This window comes from Globicephala melas, unplaced genomic scaffold (assembly GCF_963455315.2).
Source record: "Globicephala melas unplaced genomic scaffold, mGloMel1.2 SCAFFOLD_564, whole genome shotgun sequence".
NCBI lineage: Eukaryota > Metazoa > Chordata > Mammalia > Artiodactyla > Delphinidae > Globicephala > Globicephala melas.
This window is the reverse complement of record NW_027207727.1, coordinates 107688-125000: the sequence shown is the minus strand read 5'-3', so window position 1 is coordinate 125000 and position 17313 is coordinate 107688. Positions and strand designations below refer to the sequence as shown.

Below are 17313 nucleotides of genomic sequence, written 5' to 3'. Positions count from 1 at the left end.
GAGTGTCCTTTCCCTTCACCGGCTGACTCACCAGTTTTTCACGAGTCCTTTAAGACTTAGCTTAGCGACTGCCTCTTTCAATAACTTTTCTTTGCCTCACAGCTCCCCCTCTTCTTCCACAAACACTGACCAAACGCCCTGAATATGCCCATCACAGCATGTCATGTGCAGGATGAGACATCTGCTGTGTGTCTTCCCCTCTCACTCCACTGCTAAAGGGCCAACGCTACATCTTGCTCATTGTTTCACTCCTCTAACACCTAATCCATGACGAATGAACTAACTAGTACTGTAGTAGCCCTCTTAGTAACAATCAGGCAGGAACTTCTAGAAGAAATCTGACACTCCAGCTGTTCTCTGCTCTCACCTTTCAGTCTGAATGAACTAAAGACTCATCCGTACATGTTTTACCAGGGAGACATAATTTAATCCAGAGATGTGTCATCACATACTCTTACATACTCTGCCGTTTAAAAATTCTGCTCACGATGGGGGAAGGAGACAGGTGTGCTTTCTGACAGCCCCACTGTTTTGCACTTCTAGTGCTCACTGCATTCTCTCTCAGTCCCTTCCTTAAACCCTTCTTCTCTTCTTAACAAGGAAACAGGATAACAAAGTAATTAAGAGCTTGGGTTCTGCCTATCTGTGAAACAGAAACATAACCAAGGACAGAGAGAATAGACTGGTGGTTACCAAGAGGGAGGGAGTGGGAGAGGATTGGATTGGGAGTTTGGGATTAGCAGATGCAAACTGGTGTATATACAGGATGGATAAACAAAAAGGTCCTACATGGGACTTCTCTGGTGGCGCAGTGGTTAAGAATACGCCTGCCAATGCAGGGACACGGGTTCGAGCCCTGGTCCGGGAAGATCCCACATGCCAGAGAGCAACTAAGCCCGATGCCACAACTACTTAAGTCCATGCACCTAGAGCCCGTGCTCTGCAACAAGAAAAGCCACCACAATGAGAAGCCTGCGCACCGCAACTAGAGAAAGCCTGCGTGCAGCAACGAAGGCCCAATGCAGCCAAAAATTAATAATTTATTTTAAAAAAGGTGGATGTATTTTAAAAAAACCAAAAAGGTCCTACTGTAGAGCACAGGGAACTATGTATCCTGTGATAAACCGTAATGGAAAAGAATATGAAAAAGAGTGTATATAAATGTGTAACTGAGTCACTTTCCTATACAGCAGTAATGAACACAACACTGTAATTCAACTATACGTCAATAAAAAAATAAAATTTTAAAAATTGCCATAAAAATAGTCACATAAGGGGGACTTCCCTGGTGGTCCAGTGGTTAAGACTTCACCTTCCAATGGAGGGGGTGAGGGTTCGATCCCTGGTGGGGGAGCTAAGATCCCACATGCCTTGAGGCCAAAAAACCAAAATATAAAACAGAAGCAATACTGTAACAAATGCAATAAACACTTTAAAAATGGTCGACATCAAAAAACATCTTTAAAGAAAAAATTCACATAAATCAGAAACAAATGAAACATAATAAAGTCCATACATTAAAAAAAAAAAAAGAGCATGTGTTCGGGTCACATCGCAGCTTCCCACTTACTTACAGCTGTGTAATTCTGGGCAACTCACATAATATCTCTTCAGACTCCTCATCTATAAACGGGGATGGTAACAGTTCCTTACCTCAGAGCGTTGCTGTAATCCATAAACACGGTTAAGTGCCTTGGTAAATGTTTGAGGCTCTCTGGTTATTGTGAATTAAAATACCTCAATGGCTTCTGGCCATGTGATTTATAATAGTTTGACATTTAACCAAATGGTAAAACTATTCCATTTATTATTCCCATCTCTTTTTAACCCTTACCCTGCTTTGTTGTTTATGTTTTCTCCCAACACAGAGTGCTAGTTCCAGGAGAGTAAAGGCTTTATTTTGTTCACTGCTGAAAGCAATAGCACCCAGAAAAGTACTGTACATATGAAGCCCTCAGTAAACACTAGCTGAATGAATGGTGCAAAGTGTCACAAGGAAAAGTACACCAAAACTTCCATTATAATTAAAAAGTATAGATAAATCTTTCTCTAATGGCTTCCAGTCAAGTAACTGAAACCACCATATGCTATAATAAAAACATAAGTAATTTATTAAAATTTGAAGGCAAAAACATAATTTTAAAAGATTTAGACCTATGTTAGGCGTGATAGAGTATGGATGCTTTCTTGAAATTCACAGTCACATCCAGGAGTATCACTTTCAGAATGTTCTAGTAGATTGAGTTTACTTTTAGTTGTCTTTGATGAAAGTCACTATTCTACTCTCTTTCTTAACAGAAATGTTTTTTCGAAGACTCACTTTTAATTGGTTTATTAACCAAAGAATTATTTTGCCCAATTCCTTTGCTTTTCCGCTTTACAGGTGAGTCAGAGCAGGAATGCAGGTCCTTCCCAGGTTGTTTCCTAGCAGAGTATTTTTTGGTATATTCACCTGCTTTGCTCATTTTCTCTGAAGAAGACCTGCTATTTCTAGATAATTCCTCTTCTTTTCTTTGACTTCCAGTTCCAGAAATGATGTCTGCTGAAGGGAGAACATGTTCTAGCAATGAAATCTTCAAAAGACTCCTGCCGCTGCTCTGTGACTGGGACCCCCAGGTTGTCTTTGGAAGTTTCTAAGGCCTCCTGAGTAGACACTGGGACATGGAAGGAGTCCAGAGGCAAAGGAATCCTAGCATCACCTGTAATTTTCTGAAACTGGATGGAAAAACAAAAGACAAGACAAAAATTCAGTGATGAACAAAGCCAACCATTAAAAAGTAGAGTTCAAAACTTCAGTGTTACTCTGTGATCTTATTATTAACACAGTCAATATTCAGATTTCAGAGCCAGTTTTTTTCTAATTATATCTTGCCAAGTGATCTCAGCTTAACCTAGCTATATCCAAGGGTATGTCCGCTACATTTTCAGACTTTGGTGACTGGGGTAGTTATTACCCATTTCCTTTCCCTCACTAAAAATAAAACCCTATTCTGTAAGATAATTAATTTCTCTTCTATCCTCCAGGCACATGCAAACAGTATATAGTTTGTGACCAGACTGTGTTCTCAAGCTGTCAGTTCCCAAGACCAGTCTGAGATTGGTTGATGGGGGCTCCAAGTAAGGCTAGAGGAAAAGCTGACAGGTTTTCCCCTCCCATTCCCATAACCAGGTGAGTCACTGTAATATGTTACCTATTAGCTATGTCTGGATTACTTATTTTAAAAATTATATCAGTATGTGTACCTTCATTAGTGTTCCTTCATTGTAAGCTGACTGCATACAAATAGAAACCTAAATAAAATATGAATAGAATAGACATTTATATAATTTACAATCTGGAATATTTTCTCTAATGTTTTCTTTCTTCATTAAGGATAGTTTGCTTTAACTCATAAATTTTCGAAAGAACTTCCAGTCTCCTTATTTACAACAATACAGTATCATGAAATGGGCAAACATTTACTAATCTCAGATTTGGAAAGGATTCCAGAGTCTTCTAGCTCCTGAGCATGTGAACTATTAGAGATTGATCATTATTGTTTTCTCCCTGACTTGGTCATTTCCTTTTTGCTAATCACTCTTAGAATCATTAAGTGCTGTTCTGTCCACTTACCTGGAGATTTTTCATTTGTCCTGGGGCACCCTGTTTTGATTCTGATTTTTCTTCTTCAAGTCCCTTTTCTTCTTTACATGGACTACTAACAGTAGAATTCATCTAGGGACGACCTAGTAAATGAAAATCTGACTGATCTGTACCAGCCATTGTGGCCAGCTGCCCAAGCCTGGACCAGAGGAGAAAAGGAGAAAAGACAAAGGTTATTATAATCACATAAGAGCAGTTTAGATTTCCCCAGACCTACAATCATGAAATACTTCTAAAACTCTTAAAAGCCAACATCCTACTCCAGACAAGCCTCTCTCTCCCCCAAAATCTCAGCCCTTTCCAGATTCATCCTCTAAGACACATCCCACTGTCTCACTAGGAGCTTCAACATGTACCATGCATTTCGTCCACTGCCTGTCACACCTCTATTCTCACACTTCTTTACCACCTTTCCTCCAGTTTCCAAGAATGTGTTTGTTCCTTCCTTCCCAACACCAACACCAATTCATTCACTGACAAAACACCACTCCATCAACTATCCATCTCCACCTCCCTCTTCCAGCAAAATTGCTCCCAGTTGAGAACCACTGACCTATATCTCCCCTGCAGATTAATAATAATTTTTACGTCTAAGGCAAAAATAACTTTAATTCAGACTTATCAAACAAGCAAAATAAGTGAAAGATAGGAAAATTCTTATGCATTCCCGAATACTTTCAATGAAAACTGCCTTCAATTTAGTCCTTACAAAAACCTACACCTACTAATTATCTACAGGTTACTCTTTTATAATGAGCTCCCCACTCTACCAAAGCAGGCTTCCCTATTTGCATTTCTTAACAAATTTAATTCCTCATTTTAAAAAGTCAACTATATTACCTATTATTACACTAAATATGGCCACGGAAGTGATGAAAATTGCTCCAGTTCCTCAGCAAACTACCATTATAGTCGCAAAGAGAAGAACGGCCATGAAGAGAAATGAACTAACCCAGCATCTTTAAGGACATCCAAGAAAGCCTGGAACTTCTGAAAAGAATTCTCAGTGCTGCCCAAAACACCTGCATCACCCAGGATCAAGCTTGTCAATGAGTGGGCATGAAGGGTTTCAGACAAAGAGAAATTCATATTTCTTAATTGGGCATTTTCATGTTCCAGCTATAAAAGAAGGCTAAAAATGTCTGACATGATTTTTTCTCATTGTCGTCAGAAGTAGTCTTGCCTATTTCCAAGGAACAAAACTAAAACACTCAAAATGTAATTAATTTGTAATTAACCTAACTTTCCACCAGTAAAGACAGAGACCATATCACACAGTAACCAAAACCCACAGGCACCCAACAAAGTTTCCTATATAAACACTTAGGTGGTATATAAATAAACCGAAGTTATTGTTTTATTAATGATTTTTCACAAAAGATCACATTTCTAACTAGTTCAATTCATAATGGAGCCTCATTCCACATTAGAAAATTACCTGCTTTAAGTTTCTCTTAAATTAGAAAATGAAATATAGAATCTGATTTGAATAAAACATATTACAACTCTGCTGAATGTTAAGAATTAACTTTAGTGAGCAAAATATCTAATGCTTACGTTTAAAAGTCCTAAATCATACCCAACCCAATTTATTAAATGTACAATCACCAATATTTTCTTTGGCTTCTTGAAAATATTCCCCCTGTGCACTCTTCCCCTTCCGCTCATCATCTATGCACTTAAAACCCCCTGTAAGCTCAACTCTAGTATTTCTCAGAAAGGCCATTAATGTTCATGATGCCCCTTGTGCCTTACATGAGCAGGTGCTAAACATTTATTGAATGAGTGTCCGCCAATCCAATGGATGCACTTTCAAAAATTCCTCCCTACACTCACCCTGTGATAAATTATATTTAGATAGAACTTTTTAGATTATGCCCTGCTTTCATGCACATTCCCTAATGTAATTCTCATAGTATATATTTTTATCTTTCATTGCATTCTCAGAAGTTTTCCAATATCTTAAATTTATTTAAATGATTCACTTTCCTAATTCATTGCCAGGAGAGTCTCATCGTGTACAGTATATGCACAAAAAGTGCCTTTTTGAATCAAAGAATCATGAACAGGAAATAAGCTAATGTCATCTAAAAGCACGCACGCACACACACACACACACATAACAAAACCAGATTTTCACATTTTTAAAAACATGCTTTCCAGAATATAGATCATATGATCACTAAATACCAGTAAATGCAAAAGTCCATATTACACAACCAATTTGCAACATATTACAGTTTTAAAGCTTACAAATTATGTGTATATGGCTTAAAATCAAATCAAAATAAAACCAAAACACTCTCTAAAGCAGAAGAAGAAACTTGTTTACCTCACTGACTCGTTTATCAGCCTTCAGTCTTATTACTCTTTCCTCCTTTAACTGCTTTAGTCACTCCTCCAGGTTTTCCTAAACAAACAGAGTCAATATTATAACTAATTCATAGTATAATATCCCAAAGCCTTTCCAGCTATTGGTCTCATCAGGATTTAGGGGCAGAGCCAGAAGTGAACTCAGATTTTAGTCTGCTACTGGTAATATCATACCATGCTAGTGAAATGAATTATCAAAATCTGTCAAATTAGCATAGGTAAGATTTATTTAAATTCCACTCTTCCCAACATAAATTTGTGGCAGCCCACCATAAAAGGCATATGCATATAACATAGTAAGTCAGAAATAAGAAGTTAAGACCAAGAAAGAAAAATTCTATTTGTGGCTCTCTTTACAGCAGGAAGTCCTATTAATGAACATGCTTAACACACCTGAATTGCCTAATTGCAGATTCAAAAGCATGTTTTTAAAAAGTAATCACTTTCAAAGCAATTCACAGTCAAGCACTGTTCCTGGAGTTCCTTGGGTATGAAATAATCTAATCATCAAAACCCTAAAAGGGGGCTTTCCTGCTGGCACAGTGGTTAAGAATCCACCTGCCAGTGCAGGGGACACGGGTTCGAGCCCTAGTCCGGGAAGAACCCACATGCCACGGAGCAGCTAAGCCCGTGCACCACGACTACTGAGCCTACGCTCTAGAACCCACGTGCCACAACTACTGAAGCCTGCACGCCTAGAGCCTGTGCTCTGCAATAAGAGACGCCACCACACTGCAACGAAGAGTAGCCCCCCGCTCGACGCAACTGGAGAAAGCCCGCGAGCAGCAACGAAGAACTAACGCAGCCAAAAATAAATAAATAAAATAAATGTGTAAAACAAAAAACCCTACGAGGAAAGAACGATCACTAACTCCATGTTTTTGTTTTTGTTTTTTTGCATTACGCGGGCCTCTCACTGTTGTGGCCTCTCCCATTGCGGAGCACAGGCTCCGGACAAGCAGGCTCAGCGGCCAAGGCTCTTGGGCCTAGCCGCTCCGCGGCATGTGGGATCCTCCCGGACTGGGGCGCGAACCCGTGTCCCCTGCATCGACAGGCGGACTCTCAACCACTGCACCACCAGGGAAGCCCTATTTTCCAGATGAGGGAAACAAGAGGCAGAGAAGTAGAATAAGTAGAGCAGCACAGCCAAGGTCACACCACTAAGTAGCAGAGCCACACTGTGGACTCAGGAAGCTGGGTGCCATTCCTGTTCACAGAGGTGGTAGTCTTCCCATTCACCAAGGGCACTGAAATAAAATGAACACTGATAAACTCCCTTAGGAGTTTCAGGAACTAAGACACTTCGCTCCTTGAAGTGGGGACACTGCTTGCAATAGGCAGAATTCTAACAGAGCCCCCAAGATTCCTACTTACTGAAGTACACAAACCTTCCACTTATCCAATCAAACTCTAAATCTAGGTGCTGTAATGAAGGGATTTTGCAGATGGAATTAAGGTTCAAAATCAGTTGATTTTTTAAGATAGGGAGATTATTCTAGGTGGATGTGACCTACTCAGGCACCCTATGAAAAGGACCTGAACTCTTCCTGAATTGAAGTTCAAAAGGGACAAGAGGGAGACTCTCCACTGCTGGCTCTGAATAAGTCCAATGCTGCGGCAGGGAAGGCAAGCGAGAGGCCTCTAGGACCTGAGACTGTCCCCCGACTGACAGCCAGCAAGGAAATGGGGACCTCTGTCCTGCAACTGCAGAATCTGAATTATGCCAACAAGCCGAAGAAGACTGGAGGCATTCTTTCCCAGAGCCTCTGGATGCTAACACAGCCTGACTGACATCTTGATTTCAGCTCTGTGACCCACACAAACTATGGTGAACATCCAACATTTGGGGCTCAGTGTCTTACACTTAAATTTCACATGCTTTAACACTCTTGGGAGGGAACCCACATGTTCCAGTGTGTATCTGAGCAGGAAACGCAGTCACGCTGTGCCTGGACTTCTGACCTACAGAACTGTGAGCTAGTCAAATAGGTATTGTTTTCAGTCAGTAAGAGTGCAGTAAAAGAATTAATATTCTACTCAGCTTCCAGGTTCGTGAACAAAACAAACGATTTTCATTGTTTTACGCCACTGTTTCAGGGTGGTCTCCTATGCAGCGATAAACAATCAGAATACCTACACTTATGAAAACAGTAAGGTATATTTATACATTTTAGCTGCTTTGAACAATCACTTAAAGAATGAGGAACTCTATTATATGCCATCATTGGGAGAGGAGCTGGTATGACTTTCTGGAGAGTAGCTTTTGGTACCTAACAACAATCCTACATCAGGGGTTTACCCTAAGGAAATCAAAGATGTGGGCAAAGATTTATCTACCAACATGATGTCATAAGATTGTTTATACCCAAACCCTAGAAGAAAGCTAAGAGCCTCCAAATTAGGATTGGTTTAAACAAAAACAGCTCACCATATGAAGGAATGTGCTATGAAGCCACTAAGAAAATAATGACAACAGGTCTCAACCAGAGTTAATGAATGGGCTTCAGGAGTTCTACATTCAAAATATATCTCTGCGTTTTTCCTGGGAGATGGTGCATAAGCTTAATCAAATTCTCTGATGCAGAAGAGTATTTAGTGATAAGACAAAATATTTTTCATACATTTTTCAGACAAAAGAGCAGATTAGGTGTGTGTACATGCAGAGGTGGCTTTTATTTCCTTCAATGAGTTGTCCATTGTTTTCAAAAATTTACTCAATGAACATATATTTTTATATTCAGATCATATGTTTAAAAAACTGACAGTCTAAGAACTTCAAATTCTTTAATGTTTCATGACTAAAGCCAGCCAAGTTTTCAATGGGGAAAAAGGGGGAAAAATTGCAAAATTCCTCTACTTTCAATATAATGGTTTAATAAATCTTCTAAAACTGATTTCAAAGAATTTCTAAACAAATAAGCAAACAAACAAAAAAACCCTCACCACAGGAAAGTAGAGTAAAACTGTCTGACTGGTTCTAAATAGCACATCAAAGTGCAATTACATGAAATAGTTTCTCCTTCTAGTGGAGGGAATTAGAACACAGTGTTAAATTTTTGTGAAAAAGTGTACCCTCCTCCCACAAAGTATTAGTAATTCATGCCCCTTACATGGAAATATGGAAGCAAAAAAGTTAGAAAGTAAAATTGCTTGATATTCTATTACTTAGGTAAGACTAATGATAAGGCTTTGGAATAATTTTCCTTCCTGTCATCTGCTCTCCCTTCCTCCCTTCTGTACACTGGCTAGGGTGATTTTTCTGGGACAAAGCTCCCATCATATTGGATATCAAATTTTAGGTTCACCTTTTCTCCATTTAACATTGAAATCAATCATTTCTCATATAATCAGGGGATTCATAACCTAGATTTTTTTGTGTGGGCTACAGAATATTCCACTGAGTGGGTTTACTGGTTAACGACTTTACACATTTAAATTCTTTCCAACTTTTCAATATTATAAGACAAAATAACCGTTTTTACGCATGAAAGCTTTTTTCTGTATTGAGAATAACGTTCTTGCAAGAAATCCATAAAAATGAGTTTGAGGTCAAAGCAAATGAACATTTTTAAGGCTCTGAGGTACCTATCTCCAAACTTCTTTCCAAAAGATTTCTGAGATTTTGGGGCTGCCCTGGTGGCGCAGTGGTTGAAAATCTGCCTGCCAATGCAGGGGACGCGGGTTCAAGCCCTGGTCTGGGAAGATCCCACATGCCGCGGAGCAGCTAAGCCCGTGAGCCACAACTACTGAGCCTGTGCGTCTGGAGCCTGTGCTCCGCAACAAGAGAGGCCGCGGTAGTGAAGAGCCCTACGCACTGCGATGAAGAGTGGCCCCTGCGCGCCGCAACTAGAGAAAGCCCTCGCACAGAAACGAAGACCCAACACAGCCAAAAATAAATATAAAAATAAATAAATAAAAGATTACTATTAAGAAAAAAAGATTTCTGAGATTTTATACTGCCATCAGCGATGTATCACTTGGTATATAACCTCTACTACAACTGTTGGCTTATTTCCTCACGTAGAGTGCAAGTTATTTGAAGATAGGGGGTGTATTTTATTAAGTGTTTATCCCCAGCACCTGTGCCTAGCACAACGTAGGCGGTCAATAAATAATTGCTTAATAAGGAAAATCCCTGCCAATACAAGATGTATGTGTGTGAAAGACAGACTGTGTGTTTTTCTCTAACTGGATAGATGAAAACTTGTCATCTTCTTTAATGGCAATGTTTTTTCTTATAATTAGCAATTAAATTTCTCTTTTAGATTATATTGTAAAAATTCAGATTCTCTGAGGCAAATGGGCCTGGCACTACCCATTAGCTATATAACCTTGGACAAGTTTTATAACTCTAGGCCTCAACTTCCTCATCTATAAAATGGAGATAAGCTCCCGTATCACAGAGCTCTTGTGAGGATTACATGAGTTAAAACACATATAAAATTAGAAGAGTGCATGGTACGCAGCATATGTCCAATTAATGCTGAATGAATAACATGTGAATGCAAACAGTAGTGAAGGGCTTAAAATGAAATAGTCTCATCCCACTCCCACATCCAGCACTCAAGAAGCGACCGATTCTTTACTCAGGTTTTTAATTGTAAAATACGATATGCGTACTGAGAAGTGCACAGAACAAAACGGTCAGTGTGACGAAGAGAATACTTACATAACCAGTACTCGAATCTGAAAGTATTGATACTTGTCAGCATCTCAAAACCCCCCCATATCCTTTTCCCATCACAATCTCCTTCCTTCTTCCCAGTTAAACACCATCCTCATTTCTTGACAATCCTTTCCTTTAACCTGCATGCATCCCTAACAAGAGTTTAGTTTTGTCATCTAACTTTATGTAGACGATCATAGTATATGAAGTCTTTTCCATCTTATTTCTTTCACTCAACATAGGTTTAAAAAATTCATCCACATTGCAGCCTGTAGCTCTAGTTCATTCAATTTTATTGCTTGATAGTTTTCCCACTGTACGAATACACATAATTTATTTAATTTTTGACTCTTAATGGACATTTAGTTTGTTTTCAGTTTGTGCTAATGCAAATCATGGACAGGAATCCTGCTGTACCGGCTATTCTGGTGCATTTACACAGGGCAGGGGTGAGGGCTACTGGGTCCCAGGCTATTTATATACATTCAGTTGATGGAGAGTGCTAAATGCTTTCCAAAGTAGTTGTGTCGATTTATACTCCAGTATAAGCAGGGTAGAGGATTCCCATAGTACTCCAGGTCTACAATACCTGATACTACCACACTTCATGTATTTGTCAAACTGATTGGCATGTAGTTTCATTGGTTTTGACTCACTTTTCTCTTATTACTTAATGAAGTCGTACACTTTTCTGTGTTTACTGGCTGTTTGGATTTCCTTTTTTATGAGGTTTACGTCAACTACTGTTATTTTTTAATTATTATTATTTATTTTTGGCTGAGTAGGGTCTTCATTGCTGCGTGCAGCCTTTCTCTAGTTGCGGTGAGCGGGGGCTACTCTTCATTGCAGTGGCTTCTCTTGTCATGGAGCACAGGATCTAGGCAGGCGGGCTTCAGTAGTTGTGGCACGTGGGCTCAGTAGTTGTGGCTCGCAGGCTCTAGAGCACAGGCTCTGTAGTTGTGGCGCACAGGCTTCGTTGCTCCGCGGCATTTGGGATCTTCCCGGACTAGGGCTCGAACCCATGTCCCCTGCCTTGGCAGGCAGATTATTAACCACTGAGACACCAGGGAGGTCCAACTATTGTTATTTTGAATTCTTCTCCATTTCCACGTAATACTCTTACATGATCATTTTCTGACTAAGCTGGAGGCATTATCTGTTCACTTTCTATTTTACTAAGTAAGGGTTTAGTTCCTTTACACTCTTCCTATGTCCACACTGCTCAGTAAAGTTATGTCATCATTAGTTATTCCACTGCTCATGATCTCTTTGACTTGTAGTGATATACTTAAAAACCTACATTGTTGATCAACTATAAACTCTCTCAACGTCACGCTTTGTAAAATGAGGACATTCATACCATCTTCCCTTTTTTCTACCTCCTGTCTACCTTCCAGACCTAGCTTTTACATTGTCAGAGTTGAAATTTATATTCTGTTCTATGTGCAGTTAAGTCTTCTGTTATTTGAGAGTCAGTAGGGAGTAAGGTTTAAGACAACAGGTAGAGAGCCTAAACTCAAAACCTCGATCCAACCCTAAATTAGGTACAGCCTGGGCAAGTTCCTACCCTGTCTTAGCTTCCTTTTCACAAAAGTGGGAATGATATTAGCACCAACCTCATAAGGCTATTCAGAGGATTAAATGAGTTAATATATGCAAAAACACTTAGAGCCTAATATATACTAAGTACATACTAGTACATTTCAGTACATACCAAGTTAATGCAAATACATACTAAGTATAGTTTAGGTTAGTTATTTGTTATTACATGCAAGTTGACAATAAAAGCTGCAAACCAAGACAGTATTGCCATTATTACAATGAAATTAATATTGCCCACTGCAGATGTACTGTCTCTGTGTATAGACTACACCTCGTTCCATACTGTGTCAGTGTTACTGCCCTTGTGCAGGGTGACCACATACCCCAAGCCGCCTTGGGCTGTTCCAGTTTATACCTGTTGTCCTGATGTTACAGCATTAGAGTGCCTCCTTACACTATTGAAGTGTAAGGAGTTTGGACAAGTTCTGGTTTGGACAACAAATTAGATAGGTGGTCATTACCCCCGTGTGTTGCTGAAAAGGGGGACATCTATAGTGTCAAGTTTAAGTGGATTCTTCTCTTCCTCACCAATAGTAGGTTAAAAATCAACCATAGCTTAGTTTGCTTCAGGTTTATGTCAGTATAGCCTTTTGTCCTCTGGAGTTCAAGTTCCTTCTCCTCTTCCTCTCCCTCCTCCCTTCCAACAGTGCCTAATACCTAGTAAGTATGATATGCCTCAAGGTGTTTCTCAGCTCTCAATCACACAATCAATAGAAGCCTCTCCAATCTAGACTAGCTGCTCTCTGCACTGAATCCCCTATTACCTTCCTTCTTGGTTTATTGCCTCATTTTGCTGGGTTATTTCTATAAATAGCTTAAGGTGTAGCACACGAGGTCAAATTTTCAAATTTCTTTGTGTACAAAATATCTTCTTCAGCCTCCACTTATGACTGATAGTTTGGCTGGATACAAACACCTAGGGTGAAAATTATGTGCCTGAAAAACTTTGGAGGTATCTTCTCATGCCTTCCAGGATCCATGGTGCTGATGACAAGTATGATAAAATCAGATTTTAACTTTTTCTTTTTAGGTGACCAGTATTTTTCTCTCTGGAATGGATGTATCCTGTCAGTATTTTATTCTATGTTAAATTATTTTTTCAGTATTTTAAAGTTTCATAACGAAGGGTGCCTAGGTGTGAGTCTATTCTTGTTCATCATGCTCAAAACTTGAGTAACTATTTTCAATCAGAGGCCTGATGTCTACTTTAAGCTGTGGGGAATTTTGTTGCCCTTTGACAGCTTCCCTCCATTTTTTTTCTGGGTCTGGAGTTTCTAATAGTTACATGTTGCATCTCCCAGATGCAACCTCTTTAACATATTGCTATCACATTTTCCACTGTGTCTTTCTTTTTTATATAATGAGAAATTTTTTAGATTCCTACTGAAGTTATTTCAGCAACCATATTTTCATTTCCAAGAGAACTCTCTTGCTTTCTGACCATTCTCTTTTTAATTAACACCCTAGCCTTATTTTATAGTTGCTAGCTCTTTTTAAATTTCCCTCAGAATACTAATTAGGGTTTTTTCTTAAATTATTTTGTTCCCTAAATTGTCCCCGGTCCTACCAGGATACGTTTACACACTTTTTCCCCTCTCTCATGTTGTAAGCTTTACTCAACTATCAGGCAAATGACAGTTATTTTCTATTTAAGAATGAGCGCAGAAAGCTCCCTGAAGTCAACGATTGATTGGTTTTCTTATGCAGGAAGAAGCGGGGAGTAACTGTAATAGGATCTCCCCCAAACACAATTTTCTAGGGTGTAAAAACTCACACTAGCTGCCCTAGTTCTCGCCAGTTTCACTGTTTTCAAAATGAAATCATCTCATTTCAGGAGAGTGAGGGCGGGGCTGGGAGTCCACTCCTCCAAACACAACCCTTCAATGAGCTCCCCTATTTCAGTCACACTTTTAACTAACTCCACCCTCTCTCCTACATGCGCATCTGAGCATGGGGCTACTTCTGCAGGTGGGGTCAGAATCCTCCTCAGTTGCAGGTGGTCCCTGTGCATATTCTAGGTGATGCTTTTCCTCTGTCCTACTGCCTCAGTTTCACACTCTTCCACTTGTCTTCCGTCTTTCAAAACTATGTTGAAATCCCTTGATTGTTGTGGGCTTATATACTTAAACACTTTGATACCATCCTTGTAGTGTCTTGTCAAAATGGAGAAGAGCTGAAAGGGTTCTCAGTGCATTCTGAATCTGCTATTCTGTGGTCCCAGTGTGTAAACTTCTTGGTCCTCCCCAGTGTCTATCATTACTATTAGAAATACAATCTCCTGGTCTACTCATGAAGGAAATGAATACAACACATCTAAAATGACAAGGAATGCGGGTTAGATGCTCTAGGGTCTTGTCGTACTCTGCCATTTACTAATAAACCACTTACGTGCTACAAATTGTAGGTGCTCATTTATAAAATGAAAGAGGGTAACACTACATGAACTATAGATTTCTCCTACTCTAACATTTCATAATTTTCTAAGTTTTTTTCTTAAAATTTCTCTATATTATCATTAATTTTAATTAAAAAATAAAAATCTAACTTTCTCTTTTGAAAATCAAAGAGTTAATTCCCATAGTCCTACAATAATGGGATAATTAGTTCTGAAACCGGTCAAGTTTCATACGAAAAGAAAATCATATTAAATTTTTAAAAATTAAACATGGGACTTTGTAGCACAAAGACAAGGTCCCCCCCAAATGGTGTTCCTTTATTTACTAGAAATGTTCAGCTCTTCATTAAAGTTGAAATAAAATAAATATATTATATTTTAGGTGCAAAAATTTCTTATGAAAATCAATTTTTCTTTTCTGTCCATACAAACAAAAGTATGGAATGACAATAGAGGTCAGGTTTATTTGGTAATAGAATGTAGCTTCTTGATATTTTTTATTTTAGGAAAGGAGAATATCGACATCAAAACTTTTTTCAACTTTACTTTTATTTAAAATGAGGCCATATTTTCCTCTTGTAAAAAGAGAGTTCAACTAGAACTGTCAATTTTCTCATCTGTAAAACAAGAGCATTGAATCAGCTGACTATATTCATTCAGAACTCAATTTCTTTATCTTATGATCACTAAGGTTCTCCCTAAATCTAATATACTAAGGTTCTAAGGAAAGGAAAATATATTACTAACGACATGTTTTGATTTTTATTTCTTAGAGTTCAAATGTCCACCATTCACCTTGGTCTAAGGTTAACCATTCAAGGGGATACAATGCAGATGGGAGTAGAAAACAGAACCCTCACACAAGCTGTGCAGTGTTGCAATCAGGCTTGCGTTTGAAAAATAATCTTCTCTATAGCTTTAAAGTGATACCTTTGTACCGGCAATGCTTCTTGTTTCAAATGGATTTTCTCTGGCTCTTCCTGAACACTTTCTGAGGAATCATCGACCTCTTCAATTTCTGAGGAGGAAGGACTCTCTACTGTCACAGTCACAGGAAATTCTCATGGACCTGAGTGTCACAAGAAGAAGACAGGAAACCACACAGTTGTTAAACTATAGTGCAAAGAAAGAAGACAAGATTGTATAAAAGACAACACAAGCCAGATACCAAATATGCAAATATTAGAGGACATTTAACAAAAGTGATCTGAGGTATCATTATTTATAAACGTCTCTCACTGCTCCTTAGTCTAAAACAGGCAATGACTAATTAAAAGTACAGTAACTTATTTTTGCTATGTTACTGTACAGACCTCTGTTGTACATGGTTAGGATTAGTAATGGGAATTGCCCATATTATTTTATTAAGTTTCTTTCACAGAAGCCAAGGGAAGATCCAAGGTAACCATTTTTTCTCAGATCAACTTTAGACTGCAAATGAAAAATTTATTTTTCGCTATCAGACAAAAACAGTCTGGAAGAAAATGTAGTTTTTCAGAGGAAAATACATCAGTAAAGGGACTGATAAAGAATCAGAAGAATAATCAGAAAGTCAACATATCTAAGCTGTGTATAAAACAGATGTTAGAATTTAAAAAAGTAAATAACATACACATACATAACTAAAACTGACCCATCAAAAATTTCATCTTCTCATCACCCTTAAGCCAAAACTAGGGTAACAGTAATACAATTCTCCTGTCAAGCTTCACTGTCACTGCAATGTTATTCAATTGGACATTTCCAAACATTTAAAACCTGACCTGGCCACAACCCCATAAAAGTCTACAGATCATAAAGAAGTGTGCTGGGATTATGTAACTATGCAGAAGACAAGTCACTAGGACATCATTTTGACAACAAGCTGCAAACCTGCAGCATAGGAAAATCCCAACAGGAGAACAAGGCGCACATCCTTCTCTCTGGGCATGCAAGGGCAAGACTGACACCCAAGATGCTCTTCTCTCAACCTCAGCAGAGGTGCCTCTCACAGAGCAACTATGCAGTCTCCCAGAACCACTGGGAAGGAGAATCTGATACTGACAGTATTAGCTTGCCATGAGGCCAGAAGCGAGGGAATGTGTGTGGCCTTGGTGAGACAGCAGAGGTTTGGGAGATGTTGCTTTATATTGGCTTTCAGATCAGGAATTTGTACATATAGCCCATAAACAACGTTTCTTGAAAACATATGAACATTCTTGAGTATGACAGCTCCATGTGAGGGGTCAGAAATGGCAGTAAAGTTCATTTTACTGGCTAACAGCTGATTTGCAGACTGGAGAACAGGCTTTCTTGTTTACAGACAACCACAAGGCTGCCAGTCGTGTGCCAAATCCACACAACTACACAGTTGCATTGGGAGAGCGAACAAACATGTTTTACATGGATTTATTTCAGAGAGGGAAGTGCTGCTTGTAAGGCTCTGTCAGTTTAAAAAGCAAGAAGAATGACCATCCACCTTTCCCAATTCAAGCCCTATATATCACAAATATAGCTACACACCAGCAACTGATTACATACATCACGAGCTTTGATGAATGGAAAGCCCCTAAAAAAGATATCAACAAAACGAAGCTAGATATTGATGTAAATACATCACCAGTTAAACCCAGTTAATTCTATTTAGTATTATGT

The 17313-nt window shown here is 38.9% G+C and overlaps 1 protein-coding gene and 1 pseudogene across 1 annotated transcript in view; one reads left to right on the top strand and one right to left on the bottom strand.

Annotated features, from left to right (window-relative positions):
- The first annotated feature begins 60 nt into the window (after window positions 1–60).
- LOC132593306 (RING finger protein 11-like) overlaps window positions 61–17313 on the top strand; it is a 32754-nt gene continuing 15501 nt past the window's right edge. The window contains 1 exon segment of the mRNA XM_060293435.2: window positions 61–3169. The gene's annotated coding sequence lies outside the window, so the exon portion shown is untranslated.
- Window positions 2086–17313, bottom strand: part of LOC132593318 (centrosomal protein of 78 kDa-like) — a 32955-nt pseudogene continuing 17727 nt past the window's right edge.